Here is a 6,997-nt window from a genome sequence, read left to right on the forward strand (position 1 = left end):
GTAAACTTTCCACAAACTTGTCAACTTTTCAAATATAGATCGAAGAGATTTCTCAGAGAGATGAAAATGAGAATGGCAAATAATCCCTGAGGAGCATTGTATATTAGTTCAATAACTAGAGTTCAAATAGTGAAGACTTATCATCATGAGTCATTCATGAGAAAACTTTTGAGCTTTAGCCAGTGGAGGCGCCTAGTCAATGATTGTCAGGCTGTTCAAACGAAACAATTACTCAAACAGAATGGACGAATAATTGCAGTTATTAATATTCCAACGATAGTTGAACACTTTTGTGTCAGAACGGACACAACGGGCAGAACATATCCATAGAAGATGACTTTAAAGCTTCCATACTCGTCCAGCAAACAAATAGCACGAGATTGAATATGGTAATTTTTCCTCTGATGGTGTTGACATGCATTTTCCACCACAATCATTTGGTCTTTTTAATAATGCACCTCCTGTGCAATGCAAAAATGATACACAAACACGATATATGGAAAACTTTCTCACGTGCACACTTTTGGTTTCAAAATTGATTTTCATTTTTGCAACGCACGGAAAAAGCTTTTGTCCAGCACAAACAACCACTATTACGGGTGTTTGTTCCTCTTTCACATAAGTTCATGAATAAACTTTTGGGTTCTGCCAACACTATGTTTCAAATATGCAGCAACCAGAAATACCAGCAATTTCATATTTACTTTTCTCTGCAAATTTTCCTTACCAGTTGGAAAATGTTGACCGCTTTTCGTACAAAATTGCCTTCCAAAGTGGTAAAGTTGGGCTTCAACCAAAATTACCATTTAGGATTTGTTGTTAGATGTACCAGAGAAAAACAAACGTTTAACGAATAACTCTTGTTTGTATTTAAGAGAATAATTTTGAGTGGCTCATGACTATGGAGGACTCAATTTAGAGATAGAATATCAAAAGCTTAAATTGAGAGCTTTAATTTATGTACAATTCCTTAGCTTTTGTTTAGATTATGCATTTATAACTGGATTAAGTTTTATAGCATTTGTTTAATTGAAATAGAATTTCGACTAGAATGAATTAATCCTTTTCAATATGGGAAGTCTGCAAAAAATTTCATAAATTAAATAGCTAGAAAATTTAATATTTTCCAATATACCGAAGCTTCGGTTTGTAATAGTCATCATGAATCTCCTTAAATGTGGAAAGTTTAATAAGATAAAATCAACGAATATACAATGAGAGAAATCCGAAAAAGTTAAAATAACATTCCGGAAATGTTAATTTTACCCTGCATTATTGATCCGAAATCGGTGTAAATATTATGCTTTTTAGGTGTATAATGGGTTAAAGTTACCCTTTTTCATGTTAATTTTACACTTAAAAAGGTGTAAAATTAACATTAAAAATGTTGATATATTTTTACACCTAAAGTGTTAAAGTTATAAGGAAAAAAGTTAATCGCACCCTCTTTTTTTTCTCAGTGTAGGGAATGAATAAATATTGAAATTTTGAGCCCCACTTTACTGCTCGAACTTAAAGAGAGAGCAGTTATATATTCCGCTTTTTTTCAACTTGTCATCGGCTTGGGGCACAAACGGTAAGACCCTAGACACACTTACGACTAAAGTCCAGAGACGACTAAGCTCGTTCATAGCCAAGTCAGTTCCTGACACACTACAAACGAGGCTTAACATTTTTTGGTACTCACAAAACATAACTTTCTTGGGTTATCATCCAGGTATTTCTACTGAAATGCACTAATACTCCTCTGAAAATGAAACTATTTGTAATGTCATGTCTCAGTACACGTCCAATAATTATTGTTAATTACAATTATTTGTGAGGTGGAAGCTAACTCGCGACTTAAGCCAATTTTAGCTATTCTAGTGAATAATTCTTGTTGTTATACGTGAATTGTGAAGTAAATTTAAAAGTAGTTTCATTTTCAAAGGACTACTAGTGCATTTCAGTAGAAATATCTGCATAAAAACCTACGAAATTATGTTTTGTGAGTGCCAGAAAATGTTAAGTCTCGTTTGTAGTGTGTCAGGAACTAACTTGACTATGAACGAGCTTAGTCGACTCTGGACTTTAGTCGTAAGTGTGTCTAGGGCATAAGGGTATCGACTCCCGGTTTTTGATGATCCCAATAAAAAACATTATCTCTAGACCACTGAGAGAAATCCGAAAAAGTTAAAATAACATTCCGGAAATGTTTATTTCATCCTGCATTATTGATCCGAAATCGGTGTAAATATTATGCTTTTTAGGTGTATTAGGGGTTAAAGTTACCCTTTTTCATGTTAATTTTACCCTTAATAAGGTGTAAAATTAACATTAAAAAATGTTGATATATTTTTACACATAAAAAGTGTTAAATTTGTGAGGAAAAAAAGTTAATCGCATCCCCGTTTTTTTCTCATTGACATTTTTTTTATTTTGTTTCCCACCTTCCCCCTCTGACTCCCCCAAATTTTTTTTTTTTTCCGAAAACGGCTCCCACTTTTTTTCATTTTAAAATACGTTTTTGAAGTACATAAGGCGAATATTTCATCCTTAGGCACCTATGATCGAAAAACATTTCGATATCGAATATTCAAAGGCGAAAGTTAAACCACTTTTTTAAGCCACAGGCTTGCTGCTGATTACCAAAATCGGTGAGCTTGGAACCCAAATAGACTCAGGCTGATCCTTGAGAATATTTAGCCTCTAAAATATAAACGTAAAGGTTTACTCGAAACTGTCATACACTGAGGCTTTATGCCCTAGACACACTTACGACTTAAGCCGAGAGACGACTTAGTGGACAATGATGGAAATGTAATTTGACCATTATTTTCTAATATATTTACGCTAAGCTGTCTCTCGGCTAATCCTCAGGTCTGTGAAGGCCCTTGGGATCATCTATTAGAGGTTCCTTGTATAAATTTTCTTTACACTGAGAAAAAAAAAGTTTGTGCGATTAACTTTTTTCCTCGTAATAACACGTTTTAGGTGTAAAAATATATCAACATTTTTTTATGTTAATTTTACACCTTTTTAAGTGTTAATTTAACATGAAAAAGGGTAACTTTAACCCATAATATTCTTAAAAAACATAATATTTACACCGATTTCGGATCAATAATGCAGGGTAAAATAAACATTTCCGGAATGTTATTTTAACTTTTTCGGATTTCTCTCATTCAGTGTACCTCCCAAGCAGTACAAAATAATTTAACTATAAGTTATCTTTATGCCAACGTTAAAATACGATTATTTTAGCTAAACAAGTTATAAAAACGTTATCCAATAGTTAAATAACTAAGATGTGCTGCTTGGGCTAATCCTTTACTGACAAATTGTACAGACTAAATATTTTCAAGGATCAGCCTGTGTCTGTTTGTGCCCTTATTTCCTTTTGGATTCCTTTGTTGCTACCATTTTCATTCATGGAGATGACCTGCCAGTGTGTGTTTTGATGGAATAAAATCACGGCACTGGGCTTAAACAGAAGTAGATTTTGATTCTCCAATAGTGTCTTGGATGAAAGGTAAATGGAACTCTATTTGCACAAAAAGTCGTTGAAGTTCGAAGAATTTAAATTTAATTTCGAATTTTCATACTAAATTTTCGAACAAGGTGGGGAAAATTTATCAAATATCACACTAAAAAGCTGGCAAAAGAGTTACTCAGTGATTATGGAGTGATTAAATAATGGGACTAGAACAGTAAGCGTCATTGATCTCTTTTTTTTTCTGACAAAAATGTGAAGACCGACACATTTTGACACTTAGCACTTCGAAATTCAAACAGGATGTAACTTCCGACACCTTGCGAAAGTATTAAGAAGTAAGAAAGTATCTTTTTTGGATCTTTAAATAGATTTTCGAATTTTTCAAGATCTACTTCTGTACGGAAAGACTAAGGCGACGAATGAGAGAGTGACTGAGTCTCCGATTGAATACCGACCGATAAGGACATGTGATGCGTGTAGACTCCGGAGGGAAATGGTGGTTGGAATAGGAGAACGGGAGTCAGGTATCTTTTCCCTGACCCTTTGTAATCTTTTTAAATATTATTGCCTTGGATTATAAACACCTTATCCCACCAAGAGATTTACGCTTTGGAATACCTATTGCTCAACCGATTTGGTCAAATTTGGATTTTTTTAAAAGCCTTGAAATTATCAACTCGGCTCAATTACAATCGACATTGAATCAGTAAATGATTACCTTTCTCGAATACACTTTTTCATTTGCCTCTATGCTTGTTACTCGCCAAAACGTTCTAAAATGCTCTCTTCTTATGCGATTTTCTATTAAGAGTATGCTTTTCCGTTCATTGATCAACTTAACCGGTAGTAAATTGGTGTGTACTAAAAAACCATGCCAAGAGATAGTTTACGGAGACCTCTTTCTCGAGAGTTGCAGCATAATGCAAGACTAAGATGTTTTCCCATCTATTTTAGGATATTTTCCACACTGGAAGTATCTATAATATCGTCCAAAATAATTAAAGCAAATTTTGCTTTAAGACAGGGGAGGATGGAGTAGTTTCACCCCTGAATTGCAAACTGTATTTTGTTGTCGTTTATGGAAAAATGTTAAAAGTAAATAAAACATAGTATAATGTCGTGAGTTATAGTTGGAATAGGGGTTAATAACAATTATCATTTAAATAGATTGGTCTATTGGAGGGAAGATGTTTTCATTTTAATGGCAGAGTACGTGAAAGTTCCCCAATGTGGGGTAATTTCATACATAAATGGGGTAGTATGTAGGAAATAAAAATTTGCGTTTAAATAAAAGATGAGAAATTAAAACGCATGTGAATTATTATTTTGAGGCTTTCTAAGGCTTATTTTTAAACACACAGAAATATTATCAACCGATAATTTCATTTAAGTATTTTAATACTATTTCTTACAAATTTGAAAGCTTAAGATATTTTTGTAATTCTTTATAATTTACTAAATTTTGACAATTTAATCTGTGAATACAATGTTTCACGGAGTACTAAACTACATCTGAAGATAGAAAGAATATTTCAACCCTTAAAATCTTGTATATTTTTTTCCTAATACTTTGAGAATCCCAAGAATAACTTTGAAAAAAGGGTTCGAAAATCACATTTTCAGAATCTCAAAATGTACAATATTGTGTGATATATTGCCCTAGTTTTCTCTGTACAGTTGCAGTTTTCCTAAACCCCTTAAAACACTTACGTAAGCGGTCTTCAGTCTAAAGATTTAGCACAGTTCTCGTCGAAGGATTTAAAGTCCCAAATAACAATTTCAAAATCTTATGACTCATTTACTTTAGTAATCTTGAGTCAATATTTTTGAAAAAATCTTGTGTGAGAACAAATTAGGAAAGTTGAGCCATAAGAATAGAGTGAAGTGATATAATTTGGAATTAGTGTTACAAGTTGGACAATTCGCCGGTACAAGTTGGACATGGCTTCTTTCTTGATAAATACAGTACAAAATTTGTTTTATGCACAAGGAACCAAATTATAAAACTAAAGCATTAAAAATATACAAATAAAAATGAAGTACTAAATTTATTAACACAAAAAGCCCTGTCCAAATTGTACCATTGTTCAACTTGTACCACTGTCCAACTTGTATCACTTTACCCTAAGCCTTAAGTCTGATGCCCTTATTATTCTGACAATGTAAAACTCACCACTTAGTGTCACATATTGTCAACTTGAGGCTAGAAAATTACCTCTTACATAGTCCATATTTAACTTTTTTGATTTTCTTGAATACATAAAGTCAGTGTTCTGTGCTCCCCCTGTTCGGTGGTCCCCCAGAAAATATATGAATATAGGGGGGATACATTGTGACAATCACATAAAAAGAAACATTTAGAATACAAAAACGATTATGTTTTCATTTTCTTTGCGCAACATACGTGCATTTAAACTACTTCTTTAGAGATATAATTGTCTAAATCTAAAGTCTAAACTGTCTGAACGAATTCAAGGATTGCATACCATTTAGTTGGTAAAGAAATTAGAACTGTGAGTAGGACTCGTACCGAAGTCCTTTGTCACACTCTTTTCAGCCATTTAAAGGTAAGTTTTTAATTTCGAAACATCAAAATTCCTTGAAAGTTTTATGGTTGAATAAGCTGTTATATGTTTACTATTCCCCTTGGCCATTATAAACTTTCCTGTTATGTGATTTATTTATAGATTCTTTCTTTTCAAAACATTTAAGTACCATTTACTCTCTGAGAAATTCCAAACAGAAGCAGAAATATTCCAAGATTTATTATTCAATGAATTTTTGAAATCTACTTGAAATTCATTTTGTTCAGAAGTGATTTATTGTACCTCCTTTAATCGCTCTAGAACAAGCTCTTGTATATTTTTAAGGATGTATTTTGGAAGGCTCAAAAGCTTTCTTTTTTCAAGAAGATTAAATGGGAAAATCCAATGGTTTTGAGGCCAGAATGACGTGATGAGACATTTTGGCAAATGGAAACAGTAAATAGAAACACCAATCTGTTGATCCACCTTAATTATGATGCAAACATTCCAAGTAGCATCAAGCATGAGATATCATTTTCATTCTACTGGAATTACATGTGATGGGAGAATTTCTAAGGTGCGCCAAAAGTGCTCTAAAATCACTAATCGTGTTCTTCACGCTCTACTCCATGTCTCACACAGTTTTCACAATGAGCTTTTAAAAGAATTTTAAGATTGCACAATATGCTCCCTGACTTTCATTTCTCTAAGCTTCTTTAGCTTCTTCTTTCAAATCGGAAGGAAATACAATCAAAAAGGAATTTTTCAACATCTCCCGAACAATTAGAGCATCATTGAGTGATTGGAAATGAAAAGCTGTGGAAAACTTGATTATAAATGATCTTTCAAGTGGCAAATACAAATGTTCTTACGCCTTTAGAAATTTCATATCAATTGAAATTCAATTTAGAACTTTCAATGTATCATTTTAGTCATGTGCAGAAAAGCAAGATATCATAAAATTTCCAATTTACTAGCCATTCCACTTACTTTTCTA

The sequence above is a fragment of the Phlebotomus papatasi genome, chromosome 1 (genome assembly GCF_024763615.1).
Source record: "Phlebotomus papatasi isolate M1 chromosome 1, Ppap_2.1, whole genome shotgun sequence".
In the NCBI taxonomy this organism is placed as follows: Eukaryota; Metazoa; Arthropoda; class Insecta; order Diptera; family Psychodidae; genus Phlebotomus; species Phlebotomus papatasi.